The following is a 17,837-nucleotide window of genomic DNA, read 5'->3' on the forward strand; positions in this document are numbered from 1 at the left end:
TATGCTCTTCGCGAGCGTACGCGAATGCGGATGTCCTTCTTGCTCCCTCGCCTTCGTTCTCATCTGCCTCGCTAGTGAAAGACCAGCTATGTGGCCTGCCTATTACGCAACACCGCCCTCCGTTTGGACTTCAGACACTCCTTGCCTCCTCCTCATCCTTCCTCCCTCTACATCGTTCTCAAGAGCCTCGCTAGCGTACGCTTAGGTCTGCGGAGGGCGGGTTACCTGAACACAGCCTTCCGTTTAGACCTCGGACCCTCAGTGTCTCCTCATCCTCCTTTCCCTTTTTTAAAACATTTTCCTCGCTCTCACACGCCTCGCTGGCGAGCCCTTAGCTTTGGGGAGGGTGGGTTTCGCGAACACCACCGTCTGTGAGGAACCCAGTACCTCCCACACACACACACACACGCTGTCAACATCGATACAAAGGTAAAGTGCAATCCCAGGGTTGTGTGCTGCTTGTGGTACTCGCTTTATGTGGACAAACTGCTTGCTGTCAACATCGATAGAAAGATAACAAAAGAAAAGCCTAGTGTAACGTAGTGTTTTATGTTTTTTTTTTTTGAATGATTCAAATGTTACTATCATTTCCCCAACCAGCGCAGGCTCTGCGACCCGTGAAGAACTGAGACTCCTTCTGGTCGGTAAAACAGGATCGGGAAAGAGTGCATCCAGAAACACCATCCTGGGGGATGCGAACGCTTTCAAAGAAGACGTTTCGCCTGAATCTGTCACCGACGGCTGTCTCAGAAAAGAGGCAGAGAAGAAATATCGCTGTGATCGACACTCTGGGGCTGTCTTTTGGATGAAATATATGAAATGGTGGATTTCAATAGAGGAAACCACTACACCGACGAGATGTATAAGGCGGCCCAGAAGAAACTCGAAGGAGAAAGGCTGAAGAGGAGAAAGAAAGGAGGAAGAATAAAGAAAAAGGGAAGAAGAGGAGAGGATCGAATTGAAGGAGCGGTGTAAATTCTTCGGCCTCGCTTCCCTGGGATTATTTGGCACAGGAGCGTACTTTACATCTTATGTTCTCATGGGGCTCGGTGGAGCCCTTGGATATTCTCAGTTAAATTGTACACTGGCAATGTTCGCTTAGCTAAACCCACCCCGTTTCTCCTTGTTACACTATGAAGGCTGAGTTTCATTTCACTTGTTTTCTAGGATTTCTAGTTCTAATGCAGTCTATGTACTTACTTACTCACTCACTGAATGTTTGCCTATGCTGTAGCTGTTCTATGAAGTCGCTATAAAACAACAACAAAAAAAATACTAAAAACTAAAGCTGTTACCTGTAAATTTAAATCATGTTTTTATTAAGTACTCGGTATCGGTATCGGCGAGTACTGAAATGCAAGTACTCGTTTCCAAAAAAGTGGTATCGGTGCATCCCTAATTTTAAGCATTCTTCCCTGAATTCGGAAACAGCTATAGTCAGTAGAAGCAATAGGTTTAACAGTAAAGATCCCAACTAAACCGCCACAAGATTGGTTCAGATCTCTAGATTCATGTATGTCCAAATTCCTTTGGAAAAATAAACCTCCACGTATAAGCTTAAAAACACTACAAAAGACCAAGGATAAAGGAGGACTAGAACTGCCTAACTTTCAGCACTACTTCTTAGCCAACAGGCTTCAGTTTATCTCAGGATGGCTAAAACATACCCTCTTAGATGAACCTTGGCTAGATGTAGAACAAGCACTTTGCAATAATCTAGAGATCTCAGACCTACCATTTATCAGCTCAAACATCCAACGACAGGAATGCTTTAAAAGCATCAACATCAGCTCTTCTCTGACAGCATGGTGGGAGTTTCTAAAATTGATGGCGTCTTCATTAATCCCATGCACCTACACCTATCTGGAACAACCCTGACATATTACAAAACAATAATATGATAAACTTTTCAGATTGGAGTGGTAAAGGAATCAAATATTTAGAACATATACTAGAAGGAACAGAATTTATTTCATTTGACAGACTAGTTACACAATATGGGATCAACAAGAAAAGATTTTTAGAATATCAACAAATTAAATCCATAGTAAAAAAGAAATTTAAACCGGGTCAAGTTGAACTACAAACACCACCTAGACCCGGTTTGTAGAGTACACTCGGGGAGTGTGATCGTGTGTACAACGTCTCTTTATGTCTGTCTCCACGTTGGTTGAGTGTGGAGTAAGTGCATATGAGAGCATGAGGGTGGGAATGGATGTTTGTATATGTGTGTGCCTGTATGTCTGTGTCTATATGTCAGGTTGGGTGTCAGGCGCCACCTCTCTGGGGACATCTCAGGCCCTCCAAGGTTTGGAGGCCTATCTCCCCCCACCACCACTTCCCTGCCAGTGGCGGACTCCCTCAGACATCGGTGCATTGGTGGTTCTTTGTGTCCGGGGATGGGCGTCCAGGTACACACCGGCTCACTCCTTGGCGGCCGCTTATCGGGGCCTGGAGCCTGGGGCTCGCTCGGACCACTTCGGAGGTGGGGTGCCCCCGGTCTCTCGGCCTGGGGCTCGGTCACTCAGGCACGGCTGGCTGCCGGCGGAGCTCACGGGCGCGTCACTGCAACTCCCCCTGGCTTCTGCTCCGCGGCTGCTGAGTGACCCCTCATCTGGGACTCTCCTCAGCTCTTACTGGGACAGTGGCACGGCTGCCCCTCTGTTGGTCTTCCTTGGTCTCTTGTGTTCTGGGGGCCTCTGGGTGTCTGGAGTTTTGATCTCCTCCATACCTGCTTCATGCCCTGGAGGACGGGGCTGTGGCCCCCCCACACCCTCTAGCAGATCATTACATGAAGGAACCTTTTAAAAAACAAAAAACAAGCGCGTCCATGCTCACAGGTGTACACACGGGTGATCACACCCACAAACTACACCCTTTTTGGCTCCTACCTCAAAGCACACTGTGTTCTGTTGATCTTATGTGCTGCACAATAATGTTTAATATTTAGTATTTACTGTCATATTCCCATATATCATTGTGATGTTGTTTATTCTATTACTCTTGTTCTCTTCTGCTTGTTTTCTTTTTTCTTTCTCAGCAGGTGATCCAGGTGATTGATATATGCATTTTTTTTTCCCTGCCCATTCTGTTGATTTTTGTCTTTTGCCCTTCTCCCCCGTCCCTCTTCTCAGCCGTTTCTCTTTCCCTCTTTCTTTCTCCCCTTCTTTCCTCCAGTCAAGTCTGTCCCGTATTCAGCAAGTCAAAATAAATAAACAATAAAAGGTGAATCAAATGGACCATTATGGCAAGGCTGGGATGGTCAATTTGGTAAAGTAAATCCGTTGGGCATCTTTGTTTGCCTTTAGACAATAATTCTGATGGCAAAAGAGCCAAACAGGACAGGCAAAAAAACAAAAACAAAAAAAAAACAAATGCCAGGTGACTGTAAAATAACTAACAGCACTTTTTCCACAAGTAAAGCCAGTAACTTACTATCCTAAAAGATTACCTCTAGTTGCTCATGCTTTACCTCCATGCGTGAGATCAGTATGTGCAGCAGCTTAAGCTGTACAATGTTTCAGGAAATAGTTTATTTCACCTTTTGACATTGTTAGTTCCACACGAGGTAGATGTTTACTACTGCAGACTAAACTTACATTTCTTTCACCTACAAGACACTTGCCTTTAATGTTACTGTTACTCTCACAACCACACATATTACCATAAAGTGGTGCACAATTCTGAATCTGTCACGGTTCTGGGTCCGTGGGACCCAGTATTTTGAGTTTATTGTGTTTTGATTTAAGTTTGCTTTGTTCTTGTTCTCTTGTCGTGTTGGGGTGATGATTATGATGTCTATTATTAGAGTTCCATGTTTCTGTTTATCTGGGCTTAAGATGTGGGTTTAGTTTCATATGTCATCTCCTGTCTGTCTCTCGATGTCGAGCCTGCGTGTGATGTTTTATTGTGAAGGTCTGCGTCTCATGTGAGTGTGTTCAGTTTTACCTCTGTCTCATCTTACTGATTGTTCCCAGCTGTGTCCACCACCTGTGTGTATTTACGTCATGTCCTCCGTCATTGTAGTTGCTGGTCCATCTGTGTAACCACCGTGTCTCGCTCGTGTGTTCACCCTGCTGTCTACCATCGTCTGCCTCTGCTCGCCCTGCTTCATGTTCATGTTCTGGTTTCTGCGCTATAGTTTAGTTGTTTCCCAGTATAGTTTAGTTCGAGCTCCTTTTGCTGTTTGTCCTTATTTCGTGTTCAATAAACCACCTTCGCATCTTCACGACTGCCTGCGATTGGATCCTCATTTATTATTTTCACACGGCTTATCTCACTCGCCGTGACAGAATCTGTCAAACCCTTTTTGCCAATGGAGGAGGGCACTTCTCATGAGAGTAGAGAGCGCGAGGAGAAGAAGTGTAAGCCGAGGGATGACCAGCAACTACAATGACGGAGGACATGACGTAAATACACACAGGTGGTGGACACAGCTGGGAACAATCAGTAAGATGAGACAGAGGTAAAACTGAACACACTCACATGAGACGCAGACCTTCACAATAAAACATCACACGCAGGCTCGACATCGAGAGACAGACAGGAGATGACATATGAAACTAAACCCACATCTTAAGCCCAGATAAACAGAAACATGGAACTCTAATAATAGACATCATAATCATCACCCCAACACGACAAGAGAACAAGAACAAAGCAAACTTAAATCAAAACACAATAAACTCAAAATACTGGGTCCCACGGACCCAGAACCGTGACAGATTCAGAATTGTGCACCACTTTATGGTAATATGTGTGGTTGTGAGAGTAACAGTAACATTAAAGGCAAGTGTCTTGTAGGTGAAAGAAATGTAAGTTTAGTCTGCAGTAGTAAACATCTACCTCGTGTGGAACTAACAATGTCAAAAGGTGAAATAAACTATTTCCTGAAACATTGTACAGCTTAAGCTGCTGCACATACTGATCTCACGCATGGAGGTAAAGCATGAGCAACTAGAGGTAATCTTTTAGGATAGTAAGTTACTGGCTTTACTTGTGGAAAAAGTGCTGTTAGTTATTTTACAGTCACCTGGCATTTGTTTTTTTTTTGTTTTTTTGCCTGTCCTGTTTGGCTCTTTTGCCATCAGAATTATTGTCTAAAGGCAAACAAAGATGCCCAACGGATTTACTTTACCAAATTGACCATCCCAGCCTTGCCATAATGGTCCATTTGATTCACCTTTTATTGTTTATTTATTTTGACTTGCTGAATACGGGACAGACTTGACTGGAGGAAAGAAGGGGAGAAAGAAAGAGGGAAAGAGAAACGGCTGAGAAGAGGGACGGGGGAGAAGGGCAAAAGACAAAAACCAACAGAATGGGCAGGGAAAAAAAATGCATATATCAATCACCTGGATCACCTGCTGAGAAAGAAAAAAGAAAACAAGCAGAAGAGAACAAGAGTAATAGAATAAACAACATCACAATGATATATGGGAATATGACAGTAAATACTAAATATTAAACATTATTGTGCAGCACATAAGATCAACAGAACACAGTGTGCTTTGAGGTAGGAGCCAAAAAGGGTGTAGTTTGTGGGTGTGATCACCCGTGTGTACACCTGTGAGCATGGACGCGCTTGTTTTTTGTTTTTTAAAAGGTTCCTTCATGTAATGATCTGCTAGAGGGTGTGGGGGGGCCACAGCCCCGTCCTCCAGGGCATGAAGCAGGTATGGAGGAGATCAAAACTCCAGACACCCAGAGGCCCCCAGAACACAAGAGACCAAGGAAGACCAACAGAGGGGCAGCCGTGCCACTGTCCCAGTAAGAGCTGAGGAGAGTCCCAGATGAGGGGTCACTCAGCAGCCGCGGAGCAGAAGCCAGGGGGAGTTGCAGTGACGCGCCCGTGAGCTCCGCCGGCAGCCAGCCGTGCCTGAGTGACCGAGCCCCAGGCCGAGAGGCCGGGGGCACCCCACCTCCGAAGTGGTCCGAGCGAGCCCCAGGCTCCAGGCCCCGATAAGCGGCCGCCAAGGAGTGAGCCGGTGTGTACCTGGACGCCCATCCCCGGACACAAAGAACCACCAATGCACCGATGTCTGAGGGAGTCCGCCACTGGCAGGGAAGTGGTGGTGGGGGGAGATAGGCCTCCAAACCTTGGAGGGCCTGAGATGTCCCCAGAGAGGTGGCGCCTGACACCCAACCTGACATATAGACACAGACATACAGGCACACACATATACAAACATCCATTCCCACCCTCATGCTCTCATATGCACTTACTCCACACTCAACCAACGTGGAGACAGACATAAAGAGACGTTGTACACACGATCACACTCCCCGAGTGTACTCTACAAACCGGGTCTAGGTACCCTTGCCCCTGGAGGGGGGAACTGCACCCAGACCCCGGTGGTGTTACCGTTTTCCCTGCGGTGGGGGGAGGCAGACCGCCCCGACTCCGCAGCAGCAGGGAGGCCCCACACTCCAGACCGCAGTCGGACGGCCAACTCCTCCTCCCAGCCCCCCCGCTCCAGCAGGCCGCAGAGAATGGGGGTGAGAGAAGACTCCAAACCTCCCTCCACCCGCTCATTGTAGTGTTGATGCATGTGTGTTCTAAGGTGCATTTAAAACCCAGGAGGGCATGGAGCTACCTGCCAGAGAGCAGCAGGTAAGCGCATGGTCCCTCCTGCTAGCCCTCAATGTCTATGTGTATTTAAAATTGAGAGGTGGGCAATGACGCCAGGGGTGGGGTGTACACCCTGATGGTACTTTGGATTCCGTGTATCGTTCCCACCCCCAAGATCCTATATGTATGTGTAATGAGAGTGTGAGTAATGTGAATGTCTAAGTTGTGGGATAAAATTGAGGCAGAGGCAGCCAGAAGGGGACAGAGGGGGGGGGGGGGGGTAGCCTCCCCTGCACCCTGGTGACATACCCCTACTCCAAGGTCCTGCATGTGTGGGTGGTTGTGGTGGAGCAGGAAGAGGGAGGCAGCTGGAGATGGGGAGGGAAGGAAGGGAGGGGCAAGTGACCCCTCCCTGGGGCCAGCTCCCCCGCTGACCCCAGTAGGCACCCCCATACTCCGCGACCCGCCAGGGAAAGGGGGCCCAGGCCCATCCAGACCGGGGCCCAGTGCAGCAGCGCCTCCCGGCCCCACAGAGCCCGGGACAGTCCACCCAACCCCACCACAGAGAAAACTGTACCCACCCCACCATCCACTCATCTTCCAGACTACATAAGACAATAAACACCCAGGCTGAGATCTTCCTCCACCTCTCCTGTATCTCCCTAACAGAGAGAGCTCCTGAAGAGAGGAAAGCTCCTGCAAGATGTGACAATCTCCCCCACCAGTTGAAGAGCCCCCCAGGTGGCTCGATGCACCGGCGGCACCCTGCTCCAGGACTGGGCCCCCACGCACCCACCCGCCCACAACCCCGGCAACACACCAACCAGGACCCGAGCCCCCGAGGCCCGGCCCGGGCCCCAGCCCAGAGACGGAGCGCCTCCAGAACCTCACGCCCATCCCGGACCCACCCAGGGGCAGCCAGGCTACCAGGTCAGTAACCCACGTCCGTCAGCACAGACCCTCCCCTAGCCCCGCTGCACGCAGCCGCGAGGAAACAGTCACTTGAGAGCCAACAGAGCCCCTAATCGGACATGACCGCTACCCCGGGTTGAGCCCCTCAAGGAAGATGCCTCCGGGGAACCCCCCGACGCCCTAAGCCTGTCCCTACCCCCACACCAATCACAACACTGAAGGCGGGACCAAACTATGACCCCCCCACCCCCACTAGGTGATGGAGCTGATCAAAGGAGCCCAGAGCAATTGATCTGATGTGGTGGCAGAGGCTGGATCAAGACTAATGTAATCTAATAGATAATTTCTACATTGGTTAGAATTAAGATTATTTTTATTTTTCCAGTTCATGAGGACAGTTTTCTTGGCTATGCATAGGACAGTGAAAACCATATGGGCGATATTCTTTTCTGAAGTGACATTATCTAAGCTGCCCAACAAACACACTAAGGGGGAAGTTGGAATGTTACATTTCAGACACTTTGATAAGTCTTCACATATCTCGCGCCAAAACTTCTGAACTGGTGGACAGAACCAAAGAGCGTGGATATAATTGTCCGGTGAATTGGTTTGGCAGTGTGAGCAGTTGTTGGTAGACGTAAAGCCCATCTTGAACATCCGATGACCTGTATAGTGCACTCTATGTAATATTTTGTATTGAATTAATTGAAGACTGGGATTTCTAATTAGATGAAAGGTTTTTAAGCAAATCTGAGACCAGAAGTTTAGGTCTAAGTTAACTGATAAATCTGCTTCCCATTTTGCAATAGGAAGTGATATTGATTCATCTGTTTTAGAAAGCATTCTGTATATTTTGGATAGTAATTTGGGGGTTTTAAGAGTAAGAAATTGAACCACACTTGGTGGTGTTTGTAGTTCAACTTGACCCGGTTTAAATTTCTTTTTTACTATGGATTTAATTTGTTGATATTCTAAAAATCTTTTCTTGTTGATCCCATATTGTGTAACTAGTCCGTCAAATGAAATAAATTCTGTTCCTTCTAGTATATGTTCTAAATATTTGATTCCTTTACCACTCCAATCTGAAAAGTTTATCATATTATTGTTTTGTAATATGTCAGGGTTGTTCCAGATAGGTGTACGTTTGCATGGGATTAATGAAGACGCCGTCAATTTTAGAAACTCCCACCATGCTGCCAGAGAAGAGCTGATGTTGATGCTTTTAAAGCATTCATGTCGTTGGATGTTTGAGCTGATAAATGGTAGGTCTGAGATCTCTAGATTATTGCAAAGTGCTTGTTCTACATCTAGCCAAGGTTCATCTAAGAGGGTATGTTTTAGCCATCCTGAGATAAACTGAAGCCTGTTGGCTAAGAAGTAGTGCTGAAAGTTAGGCAGTTCTAGTCCTCCTTTATCCTTGGTCTTTTGTAGTGTTTTTAAGCTTATACGTTGAGGTTTATTTTTCCAAAGGAATTTGGACATACATGAATCTAGAGATCTGAACCAATCTTGTGGCGGTTTAGTTGGGATCATTGAAAATAAATAATTTATTTTTGGTAAGACCATCATTTTTATAGCGGCAACCCTTCCCATGAGTGATATGGGTAGACATTTCCATCTAGTCAGATCATCTTCTACCTTCTTTAAAAGTGGGATATGGTTTAATTTAGTTAGATCTGCAAGCTTGGGAGAAACATTAATACCTAAATATTTTGTATTTCCCGATTGCAGTGGTGTAGAAGAGGAATTATGGAGGGAGCAATTAATCGGTAGGACTGTAGATTTTGACCAGTTAATTGAGTAATCTGATATTCTTGCAAAAGAGTTTATCAATTCAATCACCCCAGAGATATTGGTTTGTGAATTTTGGAGAAAGAGTAACACATCATCCGCATAAAGGCTGATTTTATGTTCCACGTTCTTGCATTTTATGCCCTTAATTACTGAATTCTGTCTAATTGCTGCTGCTAGTGGTTCAATAAAAATTGCAAACAGTGAAGGGGAGAGTGGGCATCCCTGCCTGGTGCCCCTCAAGAGACAGAAGCTGGAAGATGTCTGGTCATTTGTTCTGACACAAGCTGTTGGGGAATTATATAATATTTTTAACCAGTTTATGAAAGAGGATCCAAAACCAAATTTGTGTAAAGTTGCAAATAGAAATTTCCAGTTAACTCTGTCAAATGCTTTTTCTGCGTCTAAAGAGAATATTGTAGTTTCTAGGTTTTTATTGTATGAGTAGTGAACAATGAAATTGCGTTTGGGGCTTCCATACAACCCAAAAAAAGAAGAAAATAATAAATACCCCTTAAAACCCAAGTGTACATATTTAACCCAGTGTGACTCCAATGCAATAAGACAATCCTTAGCAATAATGTTCGTAGAAATTCAGACAAAGACCTGAGAAACATGACAAAATACAACAATGCAACCCATTCAATATTATTGTACTGTGAGATATGATATCAGATATGATAGTTATCTATTTAAGAAAGAGGGGGGGGGGGGGGCAGGAGGGGGAAGAGAATAAAGATATGATGCACCAATGCAGACCAGTTCATTGCTATTAAGAAGTTGGATATGGTTATTGTCCGTGAGAGGGGGGCAGAGAGTTCAGGAGCCTCACAGCCTGTGGATACAGGCTGTTGGCCAGTCTGGATGTTCTGGCCTGTATAGACCTGTACCTTCTCCCTGAGGGCAGCAGATGGAAAAGGTGGCGCGCAGGGTGATGTTGGTCCCGCAGGATACTGTGCACCCTCCTCAGACAGCGAGTGGGGAAGATATTACTGATCTCTGGCAGACTTGTTCCAATAATTCTGCCAGCTTCTTTCACCACCCGCTGGAGTGCTTGCTGATCGGCCTTGGTGCAGCTGGGGAACCACACTAGAAATCCATACGTCAGAACGCTGCTGATGGCACAGTTGTAGAAGTTCAACATCAGAGATCTGGGAATGTGTGCGCTCCGCAGTCTCCTCAGGTAGTAGAGGCGCTGTTGGGCCTTCCGTGCAACTGAGGTGGACAGGTCCTCGGTCACAGTTACCCCCAAGAATTTAAAACTGCTCACCCTCTCCACCGCCTCACTGCCAATGAAGAGAGGCAGATGGTTGTTATGACCCCTCTTCCGGAAATCTACAATGATCTCCTTGGTCTTTTTGGTGTTTAAGACCAAGTTATTGTCGTGGAACCATGACTCTAGTTGTTGCACCTCTGTCCTATAGTTTGTCTCATCATTGTTGGATATAAGTCCGAGCACTGTAGTGTCATCTGCAAACTTAACAATGAGATTGGACGCGCAGGAGGAAATACAGTCATGGGTGAAGAGAGTGTATAGCAGAGGGCTCAGAACACACCCCTGAGGGGCACCGGTGTTGACCACAAGGGTGGAAGAGGTGTTCTTACCCACTCTGACACTCTGTCTACGGTTAGTGAGGAAGTCCACAATCCAGTTGCACAGAGAGGAGTTAAGTCCCAGTTGGTGGAGTTTGGGACGGAGTTTGTATGGCCGGATGGTATTAAAAGCCGAGCTGTAGTCTACAAAGAGGAGCCGTGCATAGGTGTTCCTGTGTTCCAAGTGCTTCAGTAATGTGTGCAGCACTGTGGCGATCGCATCCTCGGTTGACCGGTTCTCCCTGTATGCAAACTGGTGCGAGTCCAGGGATGGTGGAAAAGCAGCTCTGATGTGTTTAATGACCAGTCTCTCCAGGCATTTGGCGGGAATGGGGGTGAGTGCCACAGGTCTGAAATCGTTCAGACATGTGACATTTGACTGTTTTGGGATGGGAACGATGGTTGCTGCTTTGAAATAGGATGGTACCAGTGAACAGGACAGCGAGGTGTTATATATAGAGGTGAAGACGTCCGCCAGGTCCGCAGCACAGTCTTTTAGCACCCGGCCCAGCACTCCATCCGGCCCGGCCGCCTTCCTGGTGTTAATGCTCCGGAACACACGCCTCAGCTCATGAGTGCTCAGGACTGGAGCAGGATCGGTTGAGGGGAGAGGGGACAGGACAGGGTCGGTGTTCTCCCTATCAAAACGAGCATAAAAGAGATTTAGATCCTCAGCCAGAGTAGAACTGTCGGCTGAGGGTGATGGTGTTCTTCTTTTGTAGTCCGTGATAGCCCTGATGCCCTCCCAGACCTGCCTTGGGTTTGTGTTGTTCTCAAACCTGGCCTCGATACGCCTCCTGTGCTGCTGCTTGGCAGTCTTGATGCCTCTTCTCAGGTTGGCCCTGGCAGCACTGTATGCCTCCTGGTCCCCGGATTTGAAAGCGTTGTTCCTTGTTCGAATAAGTTGTTGAACTCCGTGTGTCATCCAGGGTGGATTATTAGGGAACACACGGAATCGTTTCCAAGTTGTTACATTGTCCACACAGAAACAGATGTAGTCCAAGACAGTGGAGGTGTAACTGTCCAATGCGACACGATTGTCAGTGTCCTGCACCTTGAATACATCCCAGTCTGTGCAGTGGAAACAGTCCTGAAGCATCGGAATAGCATCCTGCGGCCATGTTCTCACGGTTTTGGTTGTAATCCCAGTGCTCTTGATCTTTTGTGTGTATATTGGGTGTAGCAGAAGGGAGAGATGGTCTGACAGACCCAGGTGGGGATAAGCCTGGGCTCTGTACGCATTCGCCATGTTGGTGTACACCTGGTCCAACGTTCTATCTCCTCTGGTAGCACACTTCACATTACGGTGGAAATTGTGAAGTACAGATTTCAGGTCCGCGTGGTTAAAATCCCCAGCCGCAATAAAGACACTGTCCGGGTGTGCTACCAGGCTGTTATTGATGCTGCTGCTCAATTGTGCTAACGCTAGCTTAGCATTAGCATCTGGTGGAATGTAAACAGCGCAGATGTAAACGGCAGAAAATTCCCGAGGGAGATAGAATGGACGGCACTTTAACACCAACAGTTCTACCTCTGTACTGCACAGTCTTTCCGTTACCGTGACGTTCGTGCACCAAAAGTTGTTAATATAGATGCACAGCCCCCCGCCAGTCTTCTTACCCGAGTCCGCAGACCTGTCGGCTCGATAGGCGGTGCGGCCTGCTAGATCGATAGCCGCATCGGGAATGGCGCTGTCCAGCCAGGTTTCAGTGAAAATCATGCACGAACAGTTATTAAAAGTCCGTCGAGTGGCGATCTGCAGTCGTATTTCATCCAGTTTGTAATGGATTGAACGGGCGTTGGAGAGGAATATGATCGGGAGTGGTGGTTTAAACGGACTAGTCTTTAGCCGTGCCCACAGGCCTCCCCGCCTGCCTCTCTTCTGCCTCCGCTCGCAACGTCTCCTCCTGCGGCTTGCTGTTGCGGGTAGCCCCGGGGGTTGCTTAACGATCTCCGGGGGGATGAGATACTCGGATGTTAGTTGAAGATCTCCACGGCTTAGTTGTAGTAGATCATCTCTGTTGTATTGAAGTAACCCCAGACTGTGTGAAATAATACACAGTACCACCAAAAGTGCAAAAGTGTAGGAGCTCCGGGCCGCTGCGTCTGTGCGCGCCGCCATCTTAGATGGAAAACCGTGAAAGAATGAGGGATCATCAACATTTGGACCATATACACTTGCAATACATAGCTTTTTATCAAGTATAGATAGTTTAATGATTAAGAATCTGCCCTCTGGATCTATAACTGTATCGAGTACCATGAAATTAATATTTTTATGTATTAAAATTGCTACTCCCCTTTGTCTAGAATTATAACAAGCTGAGAACACATTAGGAAACTCAGGTGTTTTAAGTTCATTCGAACCTCTAAGAGGTCTGTGGGTCTCTTGTAGTCATAAAGTCATAAAGTTAACACTCGCTGTGGAAAAAGTAACAATGGTCTCATCACAGTATGTCTCACACTGCATTAATTTCTCCCCTGTAACATTCACATTTTCTCAACAACACAGTGTAATTTCATCATCAACATATAGCCTGTAACTACGGTTTCCTTCATACAAAATCTCAGTAATCCTGTGGTATGAAGATGGCGCCGGTGAGGTCGGCTGCCGTCACGACTGCTCCGACCACTTTTTCTTTGTCTTTGTTTTTTAAGTTAGTTTTCAGCGTTTCTAAATCGGCAAAATCATCACCATTGGGTACATTAGGTATGACAGTGACACTCTTGTTTCTATTGGTATACAATGTACTCACAATTCGAAGTTTTTAACTCCGGATCCGAGCTGGCCGAGTGAGATCTCGAGGGAGAACAAAGGGAAGCGGCGGCGGCCTAGAGGGAAGCGAGCCGGCGTCAGGAACAGGCTGAGAGCTCGTGCACACCGCACACCTCTGCCTAGCATCCTGCTCGCCAACGTCCAGTCACTGGAGAACAAGCTTGACGACCTCAGGGCCAGGATAAAGTTCCAGAGAGACATTCGGGACTGCAATCTCCTCTGCTTCACCGAGACATGGCTGAACCCAGCGGTGCCGGACCACGCCATCCAGCCGGCCGAGTTCTTCTCAGTTCACCGCATGGACAGGACACGGGACTCGGGGAAGTCAAGGGGAGGCGGCGTGTGTTTAATGGTGAACAACAACTGGTGCAACAGTGCGAACGTTGTTCCTCTCACACGCTCCTGCACACCAAATCTGGAACTACTGTCGATCATGTGTCGTCCTTTTTATCTACCTCGGGAATTTACATCGGTCATTGTAAGTGCCGTTTATATTCCACCACAAGCAGACACGGTCACCGCCTTATGCGAGCTGCATGAGGCACTCACACAGCACCAGACACAACACCGGGACGCTGCGCTTATTGTGACGGGGGACTTTAATAGCGCCAACCTCAAACGCGCAGCGCCGAACTTTTATCAACACATCACCTGCCCCACCAGGGGTGAAAGGACACTGGACCACTGATACACTACGGTCAAGGACGGCTACAAGGCACAATCCCGCCCTCCGTTTGGCAAATCTGATCACGCCGCCATCTTCCTCATGCCAAAATATAAACAAAGGCTGAAACAGGAAGTTCCGGTTCAGAGGAAGGTCGCGCGCTGGACGGATCAATCGGTGGCCGTGTTACAGGACGCACTCGATGACGCAGACTGGGGCATGTTCAGAAACAGCTCCGACGATGACGTCAACGTGTTTACGGAAGCGGTTGTGGGATTCATCTGGAAACTAGCGGATGATACCGTGGAGACAAAGACTATCACAACGTTTCCCAACCAGAAGCCGTGGGTGGTATTAGATTATTCTGTTATTATATGTTACCTTATATATGTAATCAAAGTAGTTGAATTAGAATACTGCTGTAGATCATATTATACCCTTTAATATAGAGTGTGTGAGCTGTATGTAGTTTAGTTCTCGTTATACTTTTGAGTTAAAAGAACATATTCACTTATTAGTTTGTTAGACAAGTGTGCATCACTCTGTATCCTTGATCTGCTGTGAATGTGTTACATGCTTAATTGTTGAATCATGAAGAGAAGATTGTAAGCAGGAGACTCTGTGTCTAAGACAGGGGAGATAGACAGACCACATTCCATACCCCCACCTTACAGAAAGCAGAGAAACAACTGCCGAGGTCATAACTTAGGCGCTGTAACAGAGAAAGAATGTGATGTTTTGGCTTTTACGACTAGATGGGGGCCACTAGAGACTATAAAAAGCTGAGCAACCCATCACCATTTTGAGACTTGCTGTGACCCTCTTCAGGCATGTCTCCCCATCATGATGGTTCTTATGCTCTTAAGTGTTGAATTGTATGGAAATAAATGATTGTTGATTGAGCATAAATACACAGAGTATTGTCCTTCCTTCAGCCCAAAGATTCAAAGAATTGGAAGATTTCAACAGTGGATAAAACCATCCGCAACGCTCTGAGATCCCGCACCACTGCCTACAACACGGGACTCACAACGGGGGACATGGACCCGTACAAAGCCGCGTCATATAACGTGCGGAGGGTGGTGAAAGAGGCGAAGCAGCGCTACGGGAGGAAACTAGAGTCACAACTCCAACAGAGTGACTCTAGGAGCCTGTGGCGGGGACTAAGGACAATAACAGACTATAAAGCACCAACAACCGGTATGACGAACGCGGCCGTGACTCTGGCAGACGAGCTGAACACTTTCTATGCTCGCTTTGAGGCTGCAGCTAAGGACTCCAACAATGCTAGTGTTGGCGGCGCTAATGGCTGCAGACAGGAAGATACTGCCAGCACCGGAAACGTGCTCGTCATCTCCGAGCATGAAGTAAGGAGAGCCTTCAAAAGAGTGAACACCAGGAAAGCAGCAGGACCAGACGGCATCCCAGGTCGTATCCTAAGAGACTGCGCATACCAGCTAGCTCCTGTGTTCACTGAGATATTCAACATCTCTTTATCTCAGTCGGTGATCCCCACATGCTTCAAAGAGTCCATCATTGTTCCTGTCCCGAAGAAACCCCACCCTACTTCTCTCAATGACTATCGCCCTGTAGCCCTCACGTCAGTAGTGATGAAGTGCTTTGAACGCCTGGTCAGAGACTTCATCATTTCTTCACTACCAGACACACTGGACCCACTACAGTTCGCTTACCGTCCAAATCGTTCCACAGACGATGCCATCTCTCATCTCCTCCACACATCACTCACTCACTTGGACACTGGAAGGGGGAATTATGTTAAAATGCTCTTCATAGACTACAGCTCTGCATTTAACACCATAATTCCCTCCACACTCACCACCAAGCTGGAGCACCTGGGACTCAGCTCATCTATGTGTCAGTGGATCTCCAACTTCCTAACTGGCAGACCACAGGCAGTAAGGATGGGCGGACATGTCTCAGCCTCCACCACTCTCAGCACTGGAGCCCCCCAGGGGTGTGTTCTGAGCCCCCTGCTGTACTCTCTGTACACATATGACTGCGTGGCCACTACCAGCTCCACCACCATCATCAAGTTTGCTGACAACACCGTCGTGGTGGGCCTGATCTCTGATAACAACGAGACGGCCTACCTGAAGGAGATTAGGAATCTGGAGAACTGGTGCCAGAGGAACAACCTCCTTCTAAACGTCAGTAAGACAAAGGAGCTGATAGTGGACTTCAGCACTAAGCAGGAGAGGAACTACCAGACCCCCGTCATCAACGAGTGCCCAGTGGAGAGAGTGGACAGCTTCAAATACCTCGGAGTTCACATCACGCAGGACCTGTCATGGTCCTGTCACATCAACACCGTGGTGAAAAAGGCCCGACAGCGTCTCTACCACCTCAGACGCTTGAGAGACTTCCAACTGCCCTCCAAGGTGCTCAGGAACTTTTACTCGTGCACCATAGAGAGCATCCTGGCGGGAAACATCTTAACCTGGTTCGGGAACAGCACCATGCAGGACAGACGAGCTCTACAGAGGGTTGTGCGGTCAGCTGAGCGCACCATCCGCTCCGAGCTCCCTGACCTGCACTCAATCTACAGCAGGCGGTGCTGGACCAAGGCCAGGAAGATCGTGAAGGACCTCAGCCATCCCAACAACAGACTGTTCTCTCTGTTGAGGTCAGGAAAGCGATTCCGCTCCCTGAAGACCAACACAGAGAGACTGAGGAGGAGCTTCTTCCCGCAGGCGATACGGTCTCTCAATCACACTACCACACAGTACTGACCCACACATATGGTTCTTATACACACACTGGACTTTCTGGACATTGTTTTTGCACACATTGTTTTTTTGCACAACACTGGTCACTATATTCTTCATTTCCGGTTAATACTTGTACAGCTGCTGTTATTGTGTATATATTTATTTAGATTTAGATTTATTCATACATTCTTATATAGTTCTATATTGTGTATTTTGTTGTACAGTTATTTTATTTTCAACTTTAATTTATATATTTTATCTTATTCTTCCCAGTTAAATTTACCCTTCATTCTAATTTGTGTTGTACAGTTATTTCATTTTTAACCTTAATTTATATTTTATTCCTTCCTAGTTAAATTTACCCTTTTTAATTTTTCATATTTATTTCCTATCTTATTCATAGCCTTTTCCTTTTTTGTTTTCTTTAGGTCACGAGCAGTTGTCCAAGCATTTCACTACATATCGTACTGTGTATGACTGTGTACGTGACAAATAAAATTTGAATTTGAATTTGAATTTGATTTAGAAAAACATATTAAGTTGTGTCCTGCTGTAAATCACATGATCAAATCACATGATTAACCATCTGCTGTAAAAAGAAATGTAAATGTTAGCGCTGCGCAGGTGTATACACTCTTTCTCACAGTAATCTCTGTGAGCAACACAAGGTAGTGAATAACACACACATGGTAAATTCACAGACAGAGAATTTAAACTAAAAAGGTTAAATTTTCAGAGTTCACATAGTCATGTGACCCAAGTTTCCTCCTGTGGTCTCCTTCTGCTCCTGCAACAGAGACA

At 46.9% G+C, this 17,837-nt stretch overlaps 1 protein-coding gene across 1 annotated transcript in view; it reads left to right on the forward strand.

The window, feature by feature from the left end:
- Positions 1 to 17,535, forward strand: part of LOC309708778 (uncharacterized protein) — a gene marked incomplete at its 5' end in the record, with an annotated part of 172,405 nt that extends 154,870 nt beyond the window's left edge. Inside the window, one exon of the mRNA XM_082537067.1 lies at positions 17,210 to 17,535. The remainder of the gene's footprint in view (positions 1 to 17,209) is intronic.
- Between the last annotated feature and the right edge of the window lie 302 nt (positions 17,536 to 17,837).

This window comes from Aulonocara stuartgranti (genome assembly GCF_965226115.1).
Source record: "Aulonocara stuartgranti genome assembly, chromosome: 6".
Classification (NCBI taxonomy): Eukaryota; Metazoa; Chordata; class Actinopteri; order Cichliformes; family Cichlidae; genus Aulonocara; species Aulonocara stuartgranti.